General features: G+C 39.8%; 1 protein-coding gene across 1 annotated transcript in view; it reads right to left on the reverse strand.

Annotated features, from left to right (window-relative positions):
* rasgef1ba (RasGEF domain family, member 1Ba) overlaps positions 1–26,210 on the reverse strand; it is a 124,143-nt gene that overhangs the window by 59,958 nt on the left and 37,975 nt on the right. The gene's annotated exons all lie outside the window — the stretch shown is intronic.

Here is a 26,210-nt window from a genome sequence, read left to right on the forward strand (position 1 = left end):
ATCGACCAGTGTACCCATTTTTCTGGTGAGGTTGAGCTGCTCTATCACACTCGTGTCTCTGGTGTTCTGAATCCTGAAGAGGCTTGATGTTCAGAAACTAGACCATATGGAATAAGTTATGAATTATTAAGCTGCAGTAGTATTCCTCACAGATGAGGCATAACTAGGACACATTCTAGCACTGAGACTGGGAGCTGCGGGTTTTAAGGTACAACATGTGGTCTGTTTCAGAACACTCGACTCCACTGCACGGCAGTACAGTACTGCTCCATCACTGGTGTTATGTTTCATCTTGTCAGTCTCTTTTCAGATCAAACAGAAGCCAGACCTAAGAACCAGAGAGGCACATGGTTCTTTGTTCACAATAGATTTTTCACTCAAATAAGTCAAACTCAAAATCTTTAATAGCCGTCACTGGGTTGTATGGACCCTGATTATAGAGATAGAAGTACTTTGAGCCTGAATTTAGTCTAATGGCCAGCAGGGGACAACTCCTCTACTACATAAACAAAATTAATAATCAAAGTTAGCTGAATTCTTACTTAACTATCTCAGGTAATGTTTTATCTCTGTGTCTATGTTCTCAATCACTACTTTCAGTTCCTATTCCTATATAAAACATGATGTTCATTTTGTAAACTGCCGGGGGTTTCTTCCTGTTAAAAGGGAGTTTTTCCTTCCCACTGCAGCCAAAGTGTTTGCTCAAAGAAGGTCATATGATCGTTGGGTCAAGAGTGAAGATGGAAACAAAGTGTAGCAAGTTTGATATTTGACAAACTTGGTATATTAATTTTCACTCAGGTTAGTTTTTAAAATTTAAGAATTATGAAAAAATGGTTCCTTTTTGATTCATTAAAATCTGGGGAAAAACAACAGGAGAATACGACCATGTTCAGATGATGTCACCACCTTTCAGTGAGATTACATTAATGCGTTTAAACTGCAGTTGTCGTCTAGCAGGGCTGACAATCTGTATGTGTGCTACAAATATGATATTTTACGTCATCTACAGCTGTATTTATTATCTAATCTGTTTCTTTCAAACCTGTTTTTGATATTTTTCTGCGACATTGTATCTCTCTTTAGGCATTTTTCATCTTTAGTACCTCTCACTGCACTTCATACTTCTGTATAAATGAGTAATGTAAATAAAGTTATATTATTACAAATTTCATTGATATTCATTCTAAGGACAGAATTGCTTTAAGGCTTGAAATGAGCCAATATGAAATACATTTAAAATATATTTAAACAGTATTCTACATTTACATCAGCAGGGAAAACACCTGATATGTTTTTCAGATAAGTAGGTGGAATGTCAAAAAGTAGGACGTGTGAGTTTACCGATTGCAGTCAACATCAGCATCAACAGTCTGACAGCCACTCTGACAACTGATGGTTTAGAGAAAAACAGATGTGACACATGATGACTGAACATCCATAGGAAGACCAAACCCTTTACTATGTGCAAATCACTACAAATACTATAAACTGAAGAGTGATTGTGGTTTGTTCATGACAATTTCACACCTTATTTTTTCATCCATTGTTCTTAGCAGGGAAGTCTCATCTGTTCATCCATCCCAATGTTTTTGCTCATGTAACGTGGTTTGTGATGTTTGGATTCATCACATTGGCTCACATCCAACCACCGTGCAGCAAATCCTGCCATTAAAGTTCCACTTTAAAATACGCTCACCACACATGCACTGTGGTTTCCAAACCAACAAAAGACTCTGTGGGAGGTAGCAGCAAGCTGTGACAAGCAGCTATAACAATCCACATGAATGCAAAAGCACAAAAGATGAGTTAAAAGCAATTTACATAACTCTCAAAGATGTCAAAGAAGCCAATGTTTTAAAAGTACTGTTGGAGATCAGGAAGCTAAGAAGAAGGATGAATCTGTTATGTACAGTAAATGTGCCATCAATTCAGTAAATCAATGATCACTGGCAGATGAAGGGAATAACACTAATAATGTCTTAATCATGACACCTGTTAGGGAGGAAATGAACATGTTGGCCTCAAAGTTGACATGTTAGAAGCAGAAAAAATGGGCAGGGATAACAATTTGAGTGAGTTTGATTGAAGGTCAAATTTGACGTCTAGATGAATAGGTCAGTGGTCAGTATCCAAGGTGGTCCAAGGAAGAAACAGGGGTGAACCAGCAACAGGGACATAGGAGGCCAAGGCTCATTGATGCATGTGGGGATCAAAGGCTGGCCTGTGTGGTCCGAGCCAATAGGTGAGCTACAGCATGCTGCGTATGGGGCTCCAGAGCAGTCAGGGTTCCCATGCTAAACCCCATCCACAACCGAAAGCTCCAACAATGGGAACGAATTAGAACTGGATCATGCTTTTGTTTACATCACGTGGATGGCTGGGTGTGTGTGTGTGCATCACATACCTGGGATAAACCTGGCACCAGGATGCATTATGTTAAAGAAGGCAAGCTGGCGGAGGTAGCGTGATGCTTTGGGCAATATCCTACTGGGAAACCTTGGGTCCTGCCATCCATGTGGATGTTGCTTAGACATGTACCACCTACCTCAGCTGGTACTGGTACTCACTTTGTGCCACAAAGCAGAAATGGTTCAAGAATGCTTGAGGAGCACAACAAGTTTCAAGCGTTGACTTGTCCTCCAAATTCTCCAAATCTCAATCCGATCGAGCATCTGTGGGATTTACTGGACAAACAAGTCCGATCCATGGAGGCCCCACCTCGCAGCTTACAGGACTTAAAGGATCTGTTGCTAACATGTTGGTGCAGATACCACAGCACACCTGCAGGGATCTAATGGAGTCCGTGCCTCGGTGGGTCAGGGCTGCTTTGGCAGCAAAAGGGGGACCAACACAACATTTGGAAGGCAGTCATAATGTTATTCCTGATTGGTGTATATACTGACTCTAAACTGTGTGGACAGAAAATGCAAAATAAAGAAAGTAAACAATATCAGTGCAAAAAAAAAAAAAAAAAAAAAGTCCTTTGTCCTTTTTTTACTTTTACATTTTTGGAGCCTGTGGGGAAAGTTCACACGTGGGAGAGGTTCGTGTTTAGAAAGGAATATATTTCAGTCTAAACCACAACCTTTTCATAAATCAAAATAAGCAGTTATTTTGCCTAAACTTGGTCAAAATTCAACTTTTCCAAAAATAATATGCTTTATTTTGACTTTTAGCTTCCCATGAAACATGAAAACCTCAGTCTCCTGGGAGAAAGTCCTGTGTTTACAGATTTGTGCAACAAAATTGCACCACCTCATCTTATTTCTTTAAACCTCCTGAAAAAGCCTTCTGTCAGAGAACCATGAAGGTAAACTCTTCTCATTTCTATGATATTCTGGCATGACAGTAAACAACTTTCAGAAGCCCAAACAAGAAAATTAAAACTCAAAAGGCTAAAAATGTTTACCTTGAATAGACGATAGTAGGTTTTTGGGCATATTTTCTAAATAACAAACCAGGCGAGCTCTTATCGAAGGACAATGCACTGACACATCATAGATCACTGTGATGTAAGACCGAAAGTTTCGGTTGCTGCAGGGATAGGAAGAGATGCTCCGTGCTGTAGGTTAATCTCCGACAAGTTATATAATCATCAGCTGAAGTACTTTAAAGAAAGGCTAGAGAGGATGATCCTCGTGGATTACAATCTACTCAAAGACTACAATCTGTCTCTTTACATAAAGAAGTGTGTGTGTGTGTGTGTGTGTGTGTGTGTGTGTGTGTGTGTGTGTGTGTGTGTGTTAGGGTTAGTTTTCAGGTAAACAAATGAGCCTAACAAAGAGTGGGAGTGCAGTAACAGCAAAGCACCCCACCCTCTTTAACTGAGATTCACCTTATTTGTCTGAGTGAACTTTTAGTCTGATTACCACATCCAAGAACGCTGCATGAATACGTAGCTCTTGTGGGGGAAAGTGTGTCTGAAGCTGTCTAAAACAGAACAAACGCCTCATGAACGGGAGCAAAGAGAAGCTTCTTTAGAGTCTGATGGGCTGACATGCACATCAATTAAGTTGTTGTTCTTTCCGGCTGTTTTAATCTGCTGGGTGCTGCAGACGCTGCTCAGACATGATGATGCATCGTTAGCACAGAGAACCTCTGGGCTTCACATTCATTACCAAGTCTCCATATGACACGTCTTGGTTTGGCAAATAATTATGCGTGATTATTTCTATTATGTATGTATGTATTATGTATTTTTGACTTTTATTATGCTGGGGTTATACATTTTAAGTTCTTTTTGGACAGGAGTAGTATTACAAGGGGCGATCATGTGACTTAGAAAATGCACGGCCTGGAGTCTGAGCTTCATACGCCACATTCTCACAGGAAAAGCAAGGTCCGTGCTTTATTCACATTAACTGACATCTGTGGCTGCAGACCGCCACACACTGAGCCTGTAAAATCACAGTAAGCTAAATATTCCTCACTGGATGCTACTGAATGCTGAAATGCTGTTATCAAACCCAGGAGTAATATCACATGACCTCAGTGTTTAAGAAAATATTGCAGGTAATTTTCACCTTTAGAGACAAGATTGATTCACAGTATAGTTATGACAGGTCCTTATGTAAAACCAATACAATGCAAATTGAGGATACACTACAGGATATTGCATTCATGCTGAAGGCATTTACTTCCTATACCTCCTATATATGGGGCATGCTACTTAAGATGCTTTAACCTGCTCAGTTGTTGTGTATCTGCAAGCCAATTTGTATCTAACACCACAACAGCTCCTCCTTTCCATGTTGTTTTTATCTGCTCTCTGCTGGGTCAAGACTTGTTATTGTGGTATCAGGTGGACTCTAATCATTTTCTTAAATGCTTCCCCAGCTTTCATTGGGCGAGAGGCATGGTACACCAGGGTACACACCGGACAGGTCGCGAGTGAAACACTGAGGTTTTTGGACTGTGGGAGGAAGCCAGAATACCTGGAGAGCACCCATACGGGCACAGAGGGAACATGCAAACTTCACAGAGAAGAGAAGTCAGAAGCCAACTGGTGGATTTGAACCCAGGACCCTGTTTTTGTCAGTCAGTAATGCCAAACATTGCCCCACTATGCTGCTCTTGATCTGAAAGGACAGCAAATAAAAGACTATGCAACTGCATTGCAGGTTAATGGAAACTCAGCAGTGGATGCAGACAGAATCAAATTTGAGACTCGAGGTCATGAACTTGCAAAACATGGTGATCTTTTTTAAAAATGTAACTTTAAAAAAAAGACCCAGTCTTAGCAACTAAAAGCAGTACTAACAAAAACAAAAATACTTGCATGTGCCACATAATTTCCCATTGAGAGTTGTGACTTGGATGACTGACTTTGATTTCCCCTCATGGACTTGACTTGAGACAACACTTTAGACTTTGACTTAGCCATGAAGCCTTAAACAGCTCAGGTTATAACTGTGGGAGTAAATCAACAATGAACTCAATCTGATAAAAAGTATAACTGGTGCATGTTCACTGTCATCCCTCCACCATTGTGGCACATGCATGCTACTCTTAACCGTTGGGTAGGAGTCTTCAAAGATGCATTGAGGGGCCTTTAAGAATCTGTATTCTGGAGACTGCTGTATTTTTCATGTTTTCTTTTTCGCCTCTTCTTCGTAGCATCGTTTCTTTGCCCACCAGGGAATCATATCCTGACAAGCCCCCCTGTAGAAAGCCAGGGGATCTTTCTTCCTCTCTGTGGGGAGAATAATTAGCCTCATCTGCCTTCCTTCTCTGTCTCCTTCGTACCCTCTCTCATGCCTGTGGCAGTGTGTGTAAATTAGCCCGCTTCTACCTCAATGTGACTTAGTTCCTCTGCTAGAAAGCTCATCCAAGCCTCAACTGCATAACAAAGAGTTCAGCTTTTGTTCAGCAAGAGAGCTACATGCTGCTGCGCCCCAGTTTTCTAGCCTCCTCAATGTCATCCTGTAAGGAAACCAACAACTCTTAAAAATAATCAGTGTTAAAGTTAGAGGAGACAGTTCAAGGAAGATTCAGCAGAAAAAAAGCAGAATAAAAAAACGTGTTTACTTGTCTTGTGTGCTTTGTTTAAATATTTAAAATGTAATGTAAAAAGCACTAAGAGTTTTCTAAAACAACAACTGCACTGCAAATGAACCTTCGGGCTATGAGGCATTGCAACAACTTATAAAAGGTGCCCTTTGGGATTGATGCCCGTTTAACACCAACATGCTTGGAAGAATTTTGTAGATGAGGTGCGATCAGAAGGTTATAGGAATGAGAATTTATGAATCAAACACATTAACCGATTTGACTTTTGGCGTGATCTGCTGGTCATCAGCTTTCCTGTTGAGGTCGGTCTGTGTGCCCAAATGGTGATCTTTCAACTTGACTTTGGAGACAAGTTCAGAGTTGCAGAGAGGCAAATCTGGAGAGGATGGCAGCTGGCGAAAGTCTGCACCAGCAGTCTCACCCTAGGAGATGAATTCACGGTGCACCACCTGATGAAAGCTGAATTTAATTTTAAAAATTATTCTTCCCTCTAATTTAATTTGATCCGTGAGCAAATTGTAACTCTGCACAATCTTAATTGGTTTTTCTTTGTGGTGAAGGTTTCCTCAGTTTCTTTCCGTCTTATGTGACACTAAACAACTCTCTCTTTTTGGGGGGTATAAAATGAAACTTGTGAAGAGGTTACCACGAGATGTCATCGAGAAAAAGCAAAGACATCTCTGCTGCAATTGTTGGGAAGGAGGTTGCTCCCCCTCCCATCTCTGCTATTCTGCTATAGGGATCAGAATGTTTGTTCCCTTGAATACCAAATTGAAAGTGAAGCAGACTGAGAAGAGCAACCACGTTCAGTCAATATTACCTGGGGAAAGAAAACAGACTGAGATGTGTGCACAGAACCGGTTATCACAGGGTGCTGAGTACTGGGGGGAAATGTGATTTTTACAGTTCAGTAAAGGAAATTTAAAACATAAATACATCATGAATGTTTACTGTAGGCTTAGATTAACAAAAAATAACAGCACTGATCTCTGTGCTCCACAACACCAATTCCAGTTATGTGTGCTATAGGAATACTGGGATAGTTTTTCAAATTATGAAATAAGTCCTCTGACTAGACAGCTGCTAGGAGTCTTATCACATCATCACAGAAGCACTTTAACATTATAAAAAACCATCCCCAGATCAATTGATAAGTGAAAGAAACTTTAGTTGCTGCAAAACTGCTGAAAATTAGTGGTTATTGGTGTCAGGCAGGCTGGTCGGATTTTTCAGAAATCGTTGATGTACAATCACCTCTCAGGTTTCCAGAGAATAATGCAAAAAAAGAGAGAGAAATTCTGGGTGTAAATGCCTTGTTGAGAAGCAAAAGACCACACCAGGTGCCACTCCTGTCAGCTAAGAAGAGGAAACTGAGTCTACAATTCACAAAGGCTCACCAGAAATGAACAACAGAAGACTGGAAAATTTTGCTTTTTCTAATGAGTCTCTGTGACATTCAGATTGTAGAGTCAGAATTTAGCATAAACAACATCCATCCTATTGTAGCAACAGATCAGACTGCTGCTGCTGGTGTAATGGTGTGGGGAACATCATTTAAACACCACAGCCTACTGACGCATCTTCTGACGGCTGCTTCCTGCATGGTAAATTGTTCAATGTATTGGGATTTGTTGGAATAGAAAATTCTCATCATGGATGTGCAGCAGTTCTGTGATGCTATCAGGTCAATATGGACCGAAATTTCAACAGGATGATTCTAGCACCTTGTTGGATCTATGACATGCAGAAGTACGACAATTCAGAAATTAAAAAAGACTTGGTACTAGCAAAGCGTACCTAATAAAGTATCCGGTGAGGTTTTATTAATGTGTACGGCCAAAAGCAATTACTGGCTCCTACTGGTTTGCATGTTTCTGATTTTTAAAGGAATTCCATTAAACCAGGTTTAGGTTTGATTGATGTTCTAAATTAGTTTCTTTTATTTGGATTTTACCATCCATCCAGAAAAACCTTTGTAGGATCAGTGTATCCACCCTCATCCTTGAACTGAATCTTATGCATACGAAGCGGCACATACAGTGCGGGCTGATGCTCTGGCAGGGCAGCAGCTGTGGTCAGCTCTTCAAAAGCAGCATCGTGAAACGATTGTGCTTAAAGTGACAGCGGGAGGTTCAAATGTGGTCTTTGCAGATCAAACGACCTCCGTAGCTTCAGGGCATTGAAGGCTACGCACACTGAATTGTGGATTTTTAAGCTTGCACTGTGAGGCATGAATATGTAGCTGTGTGTTTGTAACAGAAAGCACTCAGCATCTAACGCAGGGAGATTAAACAGGATCTGGTCTGTTGAAGGGACAGCGAAAGACTAAAGTTAGGGAGGCTGGCTGGTGGCTGAAGGGTCACTGATTTGAGTGCTGCCACGACAATATAACAGGGGAGAGAAAATTATGCAACAGCAGAGCGACTGCAAAACCTCCATTGGCCTACCGCAGCTTTAGTAATTGTTCAGAACAGTTCCTAGCTGTGAATGCAGTGGGAAACATTTGATGAGAGAATTAATGGGAAAATGCATACATGCATTTTCAGGCAAACGCCTGTGACGGACTACAATTTAAACACCGATGCAATCTGACGTCTGTTTACGAAACAGTTTAATTGCTGTGCAACAACGAGTGATGTTTCAATTCAAACAAGCCTTGTAATTCAAATTAAATGAATAAAACCGTCAGCTAAACTAATATAAAACATGTCTATGATACATGCAGCACCAAACACAATCAGCCCAGCGACAAACTGTAGACAGTCCTGTGAGTCACATCGGTGAGCATGCTGTGCCTTCTGGGAGAGCAGATGATTGGAGAAGCAACAACAACAGGAGACAACAAACTGGTCATTAAATTAAGAATTACACAGGAGTGCTTAGACAGCTAAGTGTTCCTCTCTATCTTAACAGGTTTGTTGTGGAGCCTCTCTCTGCAGCTGCAGCAGCCTCAGAGTGCTGGCACGTCAATACTTGTGATATACATGTTTCATTTTAAATACAGTTATTATCTCTATAAAACATTATAAAACAATAGAAACACTGATATTTTCCATGTTGTGAGGGAAACTCAGCAATAGGGATGGGTATCGTTTAGGTTTTATCCGATACCAGTACCAAACCGGTACTTTTGAAACGGTGCCGGTGCTTAAACGGTGCTCAAACCGGTGCTTACATAATGAAGAACACAAACTTTGTCCAAAAACCTCTCATGTTCAGCTGTTTTTTTGTAAAAAGATAACAATGTTAGCCTTTTCTGCAGCTATGGGGCATATATGGTATCACTCTTGGCTGGAAGCAGTGCTTAATCAATGGAGGAAAAAAAACACCAACTTTGTCCAAAAACCTCTCATGTTTAGCTGTTTTCCACTTTTTCTTTGGTCATTTTAGCCTTTTTGGCCAGGGTGAAGGGAGCATCTGCCATCAAACAAGAAGACAGCCGCCATTAACTACGACGGTGTTTGCTAGTTCACCTTACATGCATTAATGTAATAACGTGGTTAGAGTACACAACGTAAATTACACACGAACAACATTAAGCTACTCACGCAGAGAAGAGCGGCTGCTGCTGCATCATCATCCTCATCATTTCTGCTACACTGGCAGGGCGAGGGGCCAGGACTCTAATCTTCGGGTTTTTGGGGGATGTTGCTCCGGGTCCGATAACAGGCACCACACCCGCAGTAGATGTGCTCGATGTGAGGTCTCGCAGCAAGCATTTCTCGGCTTTTAAAAAAACGCTATGCATCGCCAGGTGTTTCATCAGATTCGAGGAGTTACCTCCTTTGCACAGTATCAGCTTAAAGCACTTGTTGCTGCTGAGTTTGCATCTTTTGCTGTGAAGTACAGCCAGACTTTTGACCGCATCGCCTTGGAGTTTTTAATCTGTGGCTCTGCTCTAAAAGAACCTACGTACCTGGGCCCGCCTACTACGCTTGCAAAGGTAAAATGATTGGCTAGAATCCAAAGTGTGTGACATCTCAGGAAAAAAAAGCACCGAAATAAAGCACCGAAATGTGCGCTGCTTTTCGGCCTGGTTACTACCGTTTATGTCAGAACCACCGGTACCCATCCCTACACAGCAAACACCTTGATTCTGCCAAAGGTTGCCACTGTTTTGGTCTCAAATCTTTCACTGTGTCGAGTCAATTTAACCACAAATGTACATGCTCTGTCAGCGATGGTGTGTCGACTGCATGCTTCAGAGGACACGGTCATTTGTTCACAGTGTGTTTGACAGAAATTTGATTTGCACAAATGTCATAAATGGCAGCTGCTACTCACCCTCCTCCCTGACCTTCGTTGTGATAGACACGATGACTGTAAGCTCGCCGCGCCCATCAAAACGAATCTTCTGCCATCTTCATCGTCTTTAATGAACACTTATCTACAGATGTGAGGAAGCTAGGAGGAAGTAGCTCAGGCTGGACGTCATCCTTGGCAGCCATCAAAGGCCCATTACATAACCTCCTGAGTCAGAAGTGTTTATATAATTATCTTCTCATGCCAGAGCTGCGACTTCATATCTAGGTGACATGTGATATGTTCAGAGCATCGCGTCATTATAGCCGATTATCAGGCAGATTTCAATCTGAACATAGAGTTCAAAGCATAAGAGCTCAGTGCATAATATGACCCAAATACATGAGACCTGAGACTTTACCTTCTAACAACAGCTTTCCGCCATTTATTGTAAAAAAAACCCCAAAACAACCCAAACAAGCATGCTCAGTTTTCCAAATTTCACATAAATTTATGTAATAGTAATAACAATAATACTATCATGTGAGGGGGAAAGAAAAGTTTAAACAGTTCTTGCGGTAACATCCAAAAAATGAAAACAAAAACAAAAATCTCACTTTTTGCCCATTTCTTGAGCCAAGTGGAAACTCAGTGAAGCTGAGGTGGAAGTCTGATAAAGCAACACTTTCTGCTATGAATTATGTTCATATGGATCCAAATATTATTTCTACACAAAGAGAAAATGAATATAAAGACAGCTATTTCAGATTTTCTGTTGACTATGTCACCAACAATATTTCCTCATTGTGTTACCAAGTTGCAGACTTCATCATGCAATCGTGCACTTGTAATGACACTTGCACTGCTGAACTTTACATTTAGGTTTATACACCAGCAGCCTTGTTTATACTGAATGAAACTGAATTCTTCACCTAACCTTACAAACCCCTAACCACAGTTTTTCTGTTTACTCCAACCCTCCAGCCCAACAATCCCAGGACCCTTCAGAGCAGTTCATAACAGGAAGTGGTTTGAGCTGCATATTATAAAAGAAAAATTGCAGGTTCAAAAAGTGAAGCAAACACACAAGTCCCTTAAACCTCTATTCTTTCCATTGGTCACTAAGAGGGCGATGCTTTTGGCTATAAAAATAAACCTATAGAAGTCTTTGGGAAAGCAGCCCTCAGCATATATTAAATAAAGCATAAGTCAGTTTCACACGACCAGTTTTAAAACATCAAAATAGCAATGGTGAAAAAAAATCATCTTAAATCTTAATTAAATTCAAATTTGATATATGTACCAGATATTCATAATGATATTATGGTGAATGGTCTCTGATGCTCATTTGTCAGTGGAAGCAACTTTAGGTTTAGTGCCTTGCCCAAAGACACTTCCACATTTGGACTGAGTAAATTCAGTAGCTGAACTTGTGGCATATGACATAGGAAAGAATAGAAATTAGGAGAAGACAACATGCAGTATAAACAGTGAAAGAATGGATCTTACCTTTTCCCAACTATTAAAGATTTTCAACTGGCACAAACATTTTAGTATCAGAGGGCTTTGCTTTATTCATGAATGCATTCTGGGTCCGGTGGGATCAAAGCGTGCTCTGACAATAGTCGTGTCAGCACAGAGCTTAGAGGCTGTCAGTCAGGACTGAAGGCTGGAAGGTCAACATTTGAAATCCCTGACCAGATGAATTCAGTAAGAAACAGTGAATCACAAACAGCCTCCTGTCTTTCATTAGTTATTGCTGTGCTTTTGCCTCTGAGCCGGGCCTTTCCTCGTTAATTTCCTCGTTAACCGTTCCCGTGGCCAACAGTAAATTCAGCTAAAGTAGCCGATCCATTATGCAGGTATTTCTCTCTTAGTGTTCATTTCTGTTAAAACTGATTTTTTTTAACAATTCAACACCTCATCTCAAGATTAAAGAAGCTAGTGCAGTAGTCACAAAAAATGCAGTTCCTCTAATGGCCACACAAGGCCAGTGTCAGCATCAACAGAATGACATGAATATTATCCTTAAAAATATTTCACCTGTTTGGATTTGACTTAGAAAGATAAAATTCTACTATTTTATTCTCATGTTGCTTAACTAACAGCGCAGCCATACCGGTGATAACTTAGCACTCTGACCTCTTATGGTCACCTCTGGGTCCCAGAAAAAGCACACAGCAGACTGCTAACGTTGATTGATTGATTTAGGGTTAAGAAACTAACAACTGACTCTCCGGTGGTTGTATACATCTTTTTAATATGTGAATTTTTGTGATTTCCATCTTTTGATATTTTATTTTGTCTTTATTTTTTAGCCTCAGAGCTTGCAGTTTAGCACAAGCTCAACCTGTATCACACCTTGGCAGTTTACTGACCAAAATAAGTGAAAACTTAACTTTTATAAGGCAATTAGCACCTTGCTTCTTTGCTTGCATTATATGATTGAGCCATGTTAACAATAACATGTCATGTTTCTCATTTAACCCTCTCCAGGCAGATTTGCAACAGTTAAGAACTAACAACCTGATTACCCCACATACATATTTTATGAGTTTTTTTTAAACAGAAGTACCACTGCAGGACTTGGTTGTGCATTAGCAACAAAAAAACTTAATTTGAGCCTGAGAGGGTTAATATGTGCAAAGGCATGACATTATTAGTTATGACCTGACAAAAAAAGACAAAGGAAACATGAATGATGAAGTGCTTGTCTTGTTTTTCTCTAATTATTTTGTAACGTTTCACCTTTCTGGATGAGCCCCAGGTGTTTACACATCTTTTCTGGCACCTAATTGGTCAATTATCATTACTGCGGGGTGGGTTGCAGACAGACACATAGATCCTTCCATTATTCATTCTGCTGTCTGTGGATGCAGACGGTGCACTTTTCTCACTTCAGCCCATCTAAGGGAGTTATTAGTGGGTTGGGAAATGACACAAAATCCCTTTTTGCTCTTTGTCAGTTTCCTCTCATCTCTTTGTCTTTTTTATATTTGTATAGAGGATCATCAGCAGTAAATGGGAGATGAGAGGTTAGGGAGAGGACAAAAACGTCCTTATTTTAAACAAACATTACTTGAAATCAACCAGCCATCTGCACTATGTAGAAAGTAATGACACACACCCCTAGAAATTCTTTCAAACTTTTCCAAAACATAGACTTCCCTGCACTTAGTTATCTTTTGTGTATGAGTTTACTGAAAACATTTTGAATGAGACAAACCTCAGAGCAGAGAGATAAGCAAGGACAGACACAAATTCTGTCCTCCCTGAAAGGAAAACTGAACATTTTTAATCGATAAAGTATTTTTGTCATTGCCCTCAATGAAAGAATATCAAAGGAATTCAGCTTTTATCAGTGGCTTAGGTCCTTGAAATACATGAGCAGCTCCTCATTTTTCTCTGTGAAGTCACTAAGCGTCAGCACTGCTGTTTGTTCAACGTGTGAATCTATTATAGGTTTGTTAGCTTAGAATACATTTTGCCATATTTCCACTGCAAAGCAAAGTCAAGCAAAAGAAGCTACCCTAATCTCCCAGACCCTTCAGGAACCTGACAGCTCCAGTTTGTTTTTAGCAGTCTGGTTCAGTTTGTTTGCTACAAAGCTGTAAGTCAAAACGATCATCCATGATGTCCTAAAACCTGTGAGAGAGGGAGTGCAGGCGAACACTGAACCCACTGCCTGAATACGGTCTTCAAATTACAGAAAAGGGAGTTGGTCTATACACTAAAAGTACCCTTCTAGTTGAAAATAGTTTTTTAGTAAAAGTGACATGTACATTATTATTGTTAATATTAGTATCATTATTATTTGTTACGGATATCCTGCTCGTTTTTCCGCCGTTAGCCGCTGTTAGCTGCTGTTAGCAAGTGTTAATGAAGCTGTCTTTGATGTAGATTTAATTGCTGGACTCTGACACTTACTGAATAAAGTATCATATAATATAGAAGACAGATAAGACAATTATAATCTATCTGTTTATGAGAGGGAAAGTGTGAGGGGCGAGGGGTCTAATCTGGTGACAATAAGTATTTGCAAGAATATCAGGAACAATCATCTATGCTTATGCGAGTTTTCGTGTGTAACAGCCCCAAATTCAGTTCAGGAGATGAGGCTTGAAATGAGAAACAAGAGGAAGAGATTTTATTGGGTTTTCTTTGCCCCCCTCAAACCTCAAAATAACTTGTGGTGAATCTATCCTACTTCACTTTAAAAATCCCTATTTAGTCTTCAAAGAGCTCGTTCTTTCCATTGAACATGCATGATATCACTGGATTCCACAGTTGCTGATGGCATGTAAGGGTAGAGCGGGTGACAGCATACAGCACACTCGCATAATCCTGAGGCCAAAGTACAGCTATCAGTGGTATGTAAGCATCCACACACATGTAAGCTTCAGCTGCTGCCAAATGCTCTGCACGGTGATATAACAGATCAAGGACATTCCAGCAACAAGTCTGAAATACTGATGATGTTTCTTCATTTCAGAACTGTTGAATTTTCTTAATATAACTGAAACTGTATGGATTTATCAGAGGAGAATTTTTTGTTGTTCATTTTGTACTTTAGCCAGATGCCATGCTACGGAAACAAATTAGCCCAAAATATCACATCTGCCACATCTCCATAAAAACATGTTTTTGCCTACAGTGCCTGTCTCTCAGTGTATTTCAGAGTTAGATTTCTTTTCCAACCAAGAAGCTCATAAGTGGTTATCACACAGCTTATTTTAACATCTTGATCTGTATCAGCATCTTGGTTGCTCATGCACATTTTAAAATATCTTTGATGAATATTTTGGTTGATCAACTCTGTTAGATCATAAAACTCCGATGGGTCTCATTAAGATTTCATCTTTAATGGGTTTTCATTCTCAGACTTTGCTTCCACTCTTAGCTCTCAGCCAGAACATGAGGCTTATATCAGCCGTCATAGTGAGAAGAAATATGCTCGCTCCTTCCTTGTGCTTAACCACAGGGCTGTCTGACAGAGAGATGCTTTCATGTTATAGAAGATACACGAAAGCCACACATAAACCCATTCACTTAGTTCACGCTATTTACACAAACAGAGTTCAACTGGAGGTTGTCTGAATATTGATGAGGTTGAATGGCAAAAGCACACAGATCACAAACACTGTGTCTCAGTGCTGACAAGAAAGTGTTGAGTATGTAAGCATCTACAATTATAAAGTCCTGTGTGCATGACTACGGTAATTTTTTTTAGCCAGTTAGCTTTCATCATCCATTTTTACTCATGCACCACAGCTTTGACCCTTTGACCCTTACCCTGCATGTAAGTATGCACATATCCAACACAGTAGAATCCTATATTAAAAGGTTTTTAACCTGCAGCTGTGAAATGGTCAAGTACGCCTATATAACAACGAAGCAGTTAATTTTCCAGTCAGTTCACAGCCAGTGAGAGGTCATCCCAACTCCTGCCTGCTGAAAGTGTAAGGAAAATCTGTCATGACAACCATTGTCTACAAGCTTCTTTACACACAACATTAAGCAAGTTGTTCAGTGTAGGAGGGAAGGAAAAAGCAAAAATGCACATGGTGACAAATGCTGCAAAAAAATTAGTGCCAGTCATGGAGCAGGTTAATGAGAATCCACATGCAAAAAGCAGAAACACTTAACCTGTGCATCTTATTGCAGCCTATTTTTAGTTTTAAACGTGGCAACCTTTTTATTTTTGCTTTCTAGGATAATAGTTTTGTATGGAAGGGTTTGGCTTTGAGCACTTTTATATGCTATGATCCAGTTTAATGTTAGTGGTAGTCCCAAATTTCTTTCTATTTGAAGGCTGTCAGATGAACAAAGTGGACAAATGTCAGCCCTAGGGGTGGCCCTACATGCCAATCTTGAAGAGAACAGTGATATTTAAAAATGAAACATCAAATTAATCCATAACCTTTTAATAAGCCGTAACAGCTCTTTGTTTACAGGTTTGGTAATGTAATGGGCTCACTCTCCTTACTCAAATTTTAAATGTAATTCACTGGAGAAAAAGAAACAAAACAAAATTTCACTAAACAAATTATTTTTTTCACAATATAATGGATGCACTAAAAAACAAACAAACCACAAACTAAAATTCTAAAATCATGTTTATTTGTGTGAACAGACTGGCCTGGGATTGGATCAATCTACCGGCCCCAGTTATTCTTTCAGCTACCCCTGTCATCAGCACCCTCAAACAGACCAAACTCACACTGCAAACATCTTGCAAACCTCCGTGGCTTTTATTGTGAAATGAAATATATTTGTTGCAGAGACTAGTGCTGACACTTGGTTAAAAAAAATGATGGAAAAATTTATTTCTTTTTTGGTTCATTTTCTGGCACAGCTGTTTCTCACCAGTAACTCCAGTAAAACTAATAATAACATAAAAATTCAGAGGGTCGTATCTTTAAATTATGTGCCCAATTTATTGGAAAAAAACACCGTATTTCACCTTCCATATTTAACCTTTTTCACATTTTTCTTTATGTCTGGTTTACAGATTGTGTGTGACACCATTACAAATATAGATATGACTCTGCCACACAGTGATCTCATTATAACTCGCAGGTTTGGAGATTTGGTTTGCAAATTAGACACCGCGCCACATGCATACAATCCAAGCATCCCCCACCCTGTTGTAAAAAGCCCCTGTCAATCAAAGCAATGTGAAAAAGGAACAGTGACATAATGGATGAGCACAAACAATAAAAGTGCTAATTACTGAGTCATTAATTATCTGGCAGCTTTACAATACGGCCCTTTGGATCAGAGAACTGAAAACAGTCGCTCTTATTACGCCTCTGCAAACAACTGAGCACTTGACCTTTCGAAATCAATGAAAGCAGCCTCGTTGGCATTTTGCAAAGCTGCCAAAAAAGGAAAAAATAAGTGGCTGTCCACACCTGTGGGAGCTGTGAGCAAGATGATTATTTATTGATAAACCAAAAGCCATTAAAGCACACGCACACACACACGACGGAGGTCCACGTGACACCTGTACATACAACATATGGGCTGGCATATTAGGGCTTTTGATTGTTACAGTTACAGAGATGAAGCTTTCATTGGAAAATGTAAGGATTAGTTAAATTGTATTTTTAACTTGTTTATTTTATATTATTTAGTATTCATGGTTTTTCTCCTCTCTTTTAAAGAAGATGCATTAAATTACCTTTATTATGAAAAGGCTCAGTATCTTCTTTCAAGACTTTAACAGAAGTTCTCTCTGAGAACTGAATTGAACACATTTACAAAATGTGATACATTTCAGATGTTTTTCTGCCATTATATGCTCTATAATATCTGTTTCATACAAAGATTTTCTGTGGTTATATTTAAGTACTCAAAACTAATTGTGAAGACAGCATTATATTGTTGGTTAAGTACGTCATAGTTGCTTCATAGTAACCACTGATTTGAAGCCGAACGAGGATAAGATGGCTTTAATAAATCAACTAAAATCACAATCTTTTCCCAAACTTAAATTTTTGTTGCCTAAACCACATGACTAAAGGTGTAAACCATCCAACTGAGCCCTCCATCCACCCCATCACCTCAGTGTGACTTTTGTGTGTTACATAAGTTTTAATTTCTTATGGTTGCACAAAAACAGTCCACTAAAAAACAAAAAACAAAAAGAAAGTTCACAAAAAAAAAACAAAACAAAACACATTTACCTGCACCTTTGAATTTCTTCCACATACGAACTTGTTTGTGGCCTTTGTTATAAACAACAGGGAGCTGGTCGCAGCCCTAATTAATTAGTCTGGACTTTGCCGTCCTCGCAGTAACTGTCATTGACTTCTAAACTCTAGCCGCTCCAGTTGTGCCAGCCAGAGAATGCAAATCTACAAATCCTTATCCTGTTGTACAATTTAACAAATGGCTTAACAAATGTCACTTAGCAGAATAAAAAGCCTTTGCTTGCCACGGGCCATGATTTATCATGAATAAAACATGGATCGACCCCTTAATATTAAGTGAGAATATCCCCTCCTTTGAGGGGCTTACATTATAATTTTTTTCTCGTTACAGTAAAATGGCAAACAAAGGCAGTTGCTTATTAGCCCGTTTGAGCTGAAATCTGCCTTGTTTAATAGCCGATATATGCATAATTCTGCCCGGAGCGTCTTCATTGCATAAATTTCTAATATCTAGATTTCTTTGTGAGGCTTTGTGTTCGGGTGTGATAAGAAAAGCTGTTTTTCTCATGATCGCCCCCAAGCTTCAGACATGATTTGACAGAAAAATAAAGACATTGTGGCTGCAAGATGGCAGAAACTACAGCAAAGCTCATACGTGTTACATTTAGGTATGCAGGAATACATCTATATGCCCTAAAACATCCTTTCATATAAAATGACAATACAGCTATAGATGCTGACATCTAAAATTTATACCTGTATAAATTATTTTTATACAGTTTTTATTTTTTTTTGCACACTGTGATGTCATTTGGTAGCCTTGGTAGCCGGGGGTCGGTCCACCAGGGCCTCCGCTCCTGGCCGCCGCCCAGCACACAATGTACCCGGCCCCTATGGCGCCTCCTGCGGGTGGTGGACCTGCAGGAGGATAGGCCCATGTCCCTATTTCAGGCTGTGCCCGGCCAGCCACCAGACGCTCGCCCTCGGAAACCCTCCCCGGGCCTGGCTCCAGGCCGGGACCCTGGTAACCCCATCCCGGGGAGGGTGAACTGTTCACTTGATATTTTACTCATAGGGGTCTTCTGAATCGTTCTTTGTCTGGTCCCTCACCCAGGACCAATTTGCCATGGGAGACCCTACCCTATGCAAAACCCCCAGACAACATAGGGGACACACAAACCCCTCCACCACATTAAGGTAGCGATTTGCGGAGGGAGGAGTCCCCACCGGGAGGAGGCCCCGGGGCAGACCCAGGACACGCTGCAGAACGTCTTGGTGCTCCCCCCGACAAGCTGGAGGAGGTGGCCAGGGAGAGGGAGGTCTGAGCTTCTCTGCTTAGGCTGCTGCCCCCCGCAACCCGGCCCGGATAAGCAGAAGAAGATGGATGGATGTAATGTCATTTCATTTTTCTATAAATATAACACACCAATAGATTTAGTCAGAATAGCTAAATGAATAGTTTCATCAGCTATTCCTCATGTTTTACTGAGTAAATCTAGTTACATTAAGATAAGATTTGTTGCTATGAAAAGAGATATTTGGAAAAAGGTATTATTATTATTATTATTATTATGTGGGGTCAGGATTTAAGACTATATTTTCAAGCACTTTTTCCATTTTGCATTTCTCAAATGTAAAGAAAAAAAGGGTTTAATCATTTTCTCACTCAAAACCAGGAGATGATGCTTGGAGCCTCCTCCCCATAATGTCAGCTAATATGAGAGCTTATGGATCACTGCCTAAACTCATTAGCCTCACTGTTTCTACCATCACTGTGCTCATAAAGGTGTCTGATGCAGGCATCAGTTTCAGTCATTATCAGAGCGCACAAGTCTGGTGTTATAGAAAACTGTGCAGCTTTGTAAGCCCAGGATTCAACTTTGTTCTACATGTTTTGTCTATTTTTTTTTTTTTTTTTAGGAGCAGCTGGAAATAGTGCAAACAAACTTCTGCTTTTGGTTTGTCACAGGCTCTCAGCAGCCATGTTGATCCTATTATTCGCTGTTAATCTATTAATGTTAATTAATGTTATTAATGTTAATCTATTCGCTGATGTTTGTCCCTTTTTGGAAAAACATGAAATGCAAATGTCCTTGTTTTCATTCCATCTTCTTTGTAGGCTTCTAGGAAACTGTTTTCATTTTGTGAGGATAAGGACGCACATTTGCACAAACAAAAAAATCCATAAAGACAAAATATATTAAAAACAGACAAAGTTTTGTTTGATAGTGGATCTGTTCCAGTTTGACTTTGTTGTTAATGCTAGAAATCTGGCTGAATTTAACATGGAAAACCTTTAATTAATGCAGTTTTAACTACATTGCTTTGCAAAATACTTGCATGCAGAAATGAGTACAAAATGTGTTTTTTAAAAACTGTCCAGCATAAATAACAGCAGATGAAAGTATGTCTGACTGTGTGACTCCGAAATCCTGTTGGATTTCAGGAGCTGAAAACAAGTTATATAAGCTTTTATTGAGCCAACATTTGTAAATGAACTTCTTGTGTTCAGTCATATTCATGCAGCCAACCTACACCGCCTCTAAAGTCAAGCTTTAATAAGATAACCCTCCTTATTGGGGTTAATCAGCTTAAACTGTTCTCTGCAGCTCTGTGCAACCTCCCTCCCCTGACAGGTTGGAAAGTCACTAAGCCAATTCCTCTTGGATTACTGGATTTGGAGAGAAGGGAGTGGAGGAAAAAGGGAGAAAATCTGCATACTGCAAAGTAGTAATGTGGACCCTCTGTCACATGGGAAGCTAACAGAGGGGAAAGGCGATTTACTGTTTGTCAAGTGTGCGAGGTGTGTTTTTCAGTCTTTAAGGCACTCAGAGAGCAACTATTCCCTAATGTGAAAGAAATCTAGTCAGTCAGAGTTGTTTGTAAGTATTCCACCGAAAGCAGCAGTTTGCCACCTTTTGGACTTGTGACCCCTTGAGATGAAAGCATACAGGATACGACCCAAGGGCTGAGGGCAATTGAAAGTGTTAGAAAGTTTGATTTCAAGGATTTTAATAGGATTATATGAACTGTATTTGTTGTAAGGACAAAAACAAGCTTCAAATAATATTGCTGTTCTTTTTTAAACTGTGTCAAGGATAAAAAAAAACCTTGACACAGCTGTGATCCGTATGGCAGAACGCTGCTGCAGGACTGCTCTCCCTTCCCTACAGGACATTTACGTCAGGAGATGCTGGACTAGAGCAACTCAGATTTTGAAGGACCCGTCGCATCCCAGCAAAGAATTGTTCTGAAATCAGGCAGGAGGTTCTGCACCATCTGAACAAAAACTGAGAGGCTCGTTCATATCATCCTGATCCTTTTGGTCTTGCTATAGCACAAGACACTTTAACACCATTCCCACGCAATGTATACAAGCTGTAAATTTCCAGATTGTTTTATTTTATTTCTATTTATATAATGTACATAACTCACACACTTGCTGCACATAATGTCCTCTTTGTATATATTCATTCACTGTATATAAAGTTCTGTCTGTCTGTCTCTTTTTTTCTTTGCACAGTCGAGGAGCGTATCAGGTGACTGCATGTTATACCTGTATAACCATGCACGTGACAAATAAAGAATCTTGAAGTTTGAATTTAGAAACTAATGTATCTAGCAGCGGTCAAAGAGTGAATGATGTCAGTTTTAACAGAGTCACAAACCCTCTCAGTCCACTTCTTCACTCATAAGCTACCAGACCTTTAATGATATCTCAGTTAGCCATCTCCTTGTTTGGTCAGAGATAATACTCCAAAGGTCGTGGGTCAGATTTGGTCTTTGTTTTAATGCTGGAAGGTTAAGTGGAAGGAAAAGGCTTTAAGGACTCAGAGTCAAAACATTCAACTTCAGCTTTTCATCAAAGCAATCGAGTTCACGAGTCACCGCACAAATATCCGCTTCAGGAGTTCATGTCAGAGTCTAGTTCCTGAAATGCAAAACATTCAGCTATGTTTATTTGTATTTGTAAAGAAGCGTTTCCACACACCATGTTTTTTTTTGTTGTTTTAGGATGTATGGCAGCATAAATGCTGGTAAAATAAAAGGAGACATATGCACCGATTTCTTATTATAAGTGCTTCACATCAGCTTTGAAAACACAGAGTTCCTCGGCTTTGGCCTGGATTGTTTTACTAAGAAAGTCAGTAACTCTAAACAGGCCACATCAGGTCATTGATATTAGATTTCAAACATAATATAAATAGCTTTAGAACTCTGAATCTCACATCTGTGAGTTCAAACAGTGCTGTTTCTTTCATCTAAAACTGCCAAAATCTGACAAAACAAGCTATATGTCAATCCTAGTCATTTTCTTCCATCTACACTACAACAGCATAACTCACTTTTTGCTTGGAGTCATCAGGATGCAGCAGCTAAGGTGCTAACAAAAACTAGCGCATCACACTTTTTCTTGTCAGGACAATTTTAAATTCTGTTTCTTAACCATTCTTTCAGTGGCTTCCAGTAAAATACAGAACTAATTTTAAAATTCAGAGGCGTGCAGGAACAGACTCCCGCTTGTACAGAAGAATTCATAAGACCTTGTTCCAGCAATCAGTGCTTCTTATCATCAAATCAGGCCCCGTTGTCATATTTGAAATCCAGAGCCGACCACATTTTGGAGGCTGTGTCGCTTAAACATCAGACAAACAACCATTCCCGCTCACATACACAGCGAACACCAATTAACAATCACAAACTAACCTAGCATACAGGTTTTTGGATCGTGTGAGGAAAACTCAAAACCAAGCAGCTGTTATTAATTAACTCGTTAATTTTTTTGAATTGCAGCTCAAGTAAATGCCCTGTTAAAAAGAGAAGTTTTTAAGACTTCAGAAGATGCACGATGTCTCCAGAGTCAGGGAGGTAACGTGCTACATCATCATCGTCACAATACAGCAGACACAACCTTCATCGTCGTCCCTTATGCGACAAATAAATGTTCCATGAAGCGCTGTTGCTATTTTCATCCTTCTCTTTAAGGGGAGAGCAGTCACCACTTGAAGCAGCACTTGTAGTGTTAATCTGGGTGATAACATCCAGAACATACACTTCCTTCCCTTAGTTCAGAGTATGTAGAGGTTATCTCTGCTATTCATGTATGTGTTTGAGTGGGTGTTCATTCACATGCAATGAATGCAATATTCCCTAGACCCTCATCCTCACCTTAGCCATTACAACTAAGTTAGAAGCCCCAAATGTTAGCCAATGTTAGCTTTCTCTTTAACCGTTTGAGGGTCCTTTGGAGGAACGTGAAAAAGTTAGAACAGAACAAAATACTCACTTTCCTAAAAAAAAAACTACTCACTCGGATTTCTAAATCTTAGACTGGATCTCACAAAGATATCTGTAAGAGTGCACGCACATGTAAAAGAAGTACGAGCCTGGCTTAAGGCCAACGTCCAGGCCGTGACTAATAATCACAAGACCAGCAGGCCATGAGACTTGTTTGCAAGGAGCTCACCGTTCAGCACAAACACATCCAAACACGTTCCCCCTCTGAACCAGTTAATTTCATCCCTATGACTCAGTGTTTATCTATGTGTGGATATCTGCGAGAAGAGACGTGATGCCTGCTATGACAAGGTTACGTAACATCTGCAGGCATGTGTGTGTGACACTGCCCAGCCTAATTCCAGCAGAAGGTTAGCAGACGACTTGGTTGTGCAACACGTCTGCGATCTTGGCTTGATTCATGGCACCCTGTCAGAAAACCGAAGCAAGACGTAAAGTCAAAGCTTTCATAAAGCCCGAGCAAGAATTCAATGAAGGAAAATGCTTTTTAAGATAACATTCGGATGTGTGCACACAGGCGTTACATCGAAGACAAGAGCAGGAAGTGGGAGAAAAAGAACAACGTTGTTACAGCATGATTTCAACAGAGAGATGAGTTATCTGCTCAGGCAAAGTAACTGTGTTTGTTCAGCATCTCTTAGCATATTTTATACAAAGTTATTTGTGTTGTTTAAGCTGTATGAAGAGATTGAAGAGATTTGAGGCTGCATACAGCTTTGTCTTGCACCTGGAGAGTAGTGCGATTACTTCTTTCTTTATTTTTGGGGGATTTAGCTGCCTACTCATCACAGTGTTTTTAAATAAATGCATGACAGGGCAGTGGGGGTAGTTATAGAACTACTGGAGGGTTCTAATAATAAAATAAAAAAATAGTTCATGCATCCCTTATTTTAAAAGGGGGAAGCACTTCTTTAAAATCTTTATGAACATCTGCCATCAGCATAATTAATTCACCAAAGGGCACTTCGGTGCCATGTGGAGGCCGATCGCTAATACAGCCTGGGTCAGCAGTTTAATTCCCACTGGGACCACCCGTGTTAAATGTCACTGCTCGTGGTACTGTCTGGTGTTTTTGGAATAATCCACTCTCCAACTGGTACTTATCACATATGGGCTGTAACCGGATTACATGTTCCATTTGACTGCAATTTAAGTGACGTGTCAAAAAAATTTATTCTCACAAGTATTTTTAGACAAATCTGTTTCTGCGTGTTGCTGAACCAGGGAGAGGTTTTAGTTTGGCCTGTTTGGATCACAGTTAACCACTTTGTAAATATGGTGTCGAATCCGCGTTCATGTGTTTTTAAAAACACAATCTACAAACAAATATTTCCACGCAGCTCTAAATACTAAATTCCTGGAAATGTAAGAGCAGCAGCAACTTTGAAACAATTAAGTTGTTTGTTCTAATCCACCTTAACAACAGGGAAATTAGACTTTTCTGTCTAAAAAGGATTATGAATAACACAAAAGTAATTTCACTTATTATTTCACTTTTTTTTGTTGCTTTTCTTGTGTTGAAATAAAGTAAAATAACATTTTGAAACTGAGCGTTTAGAGCGTTCTGAAGCCTGCTGAGCTTCTGGACTCGCAGGGATTACTTGTACATCCACTGACCTCATTGTTTGAAACTTTGGAGAGTTCCAGCAGTTACTCAGAAAATACAAGCTGTGTTTGTGAACCACCAAATCTCCTTCTCTTTCCTACCGTTTATGTTGTTACTCTTCCTGAAAGCATCTCTGTATTGTATGCTGTTTCAGGAACCCTTAAATGAGTTCTTTGAGATGACAGCAACAAACAACCGTTTGTCTCAATATGACTTAGAGCCCCAGGTACTGAGCTTTAATAAACTCAAAGAGGATTCCTTGTTGTTGTTATTCCTGCTGCTCTTACACAGACACAAACGGTTAAATAGAAAAGATACAGCACTCTGCTTTTGGCTCAGATACACTTTCCCAGCAGTGGGTTGCTGATGTTGGAGGAAGATCAGAACTCTGAAGGAACATGCTTTGGCTTTTGATTTATTTGAGGAAAATATTTATGTAACTGGTGCCCTTATATAACCCGTCTGTATTTTAGCATACACACATCACTCATGTGGCATGTTCTTATCATAGTTTTCTCAGTAAGGTTTAGAGCCACAGTCAGAGGGTCCAGTGTGCCCCACTGGATGGCTTTGCAAAATACCAAAAGAGAAGAGAAGAGAAGACAGTAACAATTTTTAAAATGCACTCATTTTCCATCAGGAAGTCAGATACTGCCACTGTGATTTTGCAATGTATATGTAATGTTGTCAGACTGATAAAATGTGGAAAACCTGAGACTTTTCACTAAAGTTACGTTGTCATCTGGCTGTTCATCATTTATTTTGTTGCTGTTGATGTGAATGTACTGAAAATGTACCCGTACTCATCACTAACACAATGATATTTTTAAAAATACATTATGCTTGCGATCGCATTGGGCTGGTCCAGTAGTCCATGAGCTAAAACTGTTTGGCCTCCATGGTTTGCAGTAATGGATCATGTGGGTTTGCGACAAGCAAAAGTCCATAAAGATTATGCCACTGTCAAATAATCCCTGTAGGTAATCCGAGATGAGTTCAGTGTCTGCTGGGAAGCATTTGTTGTTGACTGTTGACAAAAGAAAAAAAAATGCTCACACAAGGATCAGTTAAATGGCTGAATTTCACATTAGTGAAACGATGAGTGTTTACATTATGTGGAAACCGATTGTGGTGCAGCTCCACCAGAACGGAGCACCCCCAGAAGCAACATTACTTGCAATATGAAGCATTAGCATTGCTAATGTGGCAATAAATAACATAAGAAAAGCATTAAATGAAATTAAATTCCAATGTCATCATTTACATTGTGTGCATGATCTTCCTGGATGACTTACTAATGCGTTTAACGTGATTAATCTCGACATGTCAGCTTTTGTTTTGCTTCTTTAATCAAGGCCTCAAAGTCAAGCTCTGCTGGTCTCAGTGCTTCCCACATA

The sequence above is a fragment of the Mchenga conophoros genome, linkage group LG12 (assembly GCF_057382185.1).
Source record: "Mchenga conophoros isolate Kocher_MC1m ecotype Shallow Benthic linkage group LG12, M_conophoros_male_GT1.1, whole genome shotgun sequence".
NCBI lineage: Eukaryota > Metazoa > Chordata > Actinopteri > Cichliformes > Cichlidae > Mchenga > Mchenga conophoros.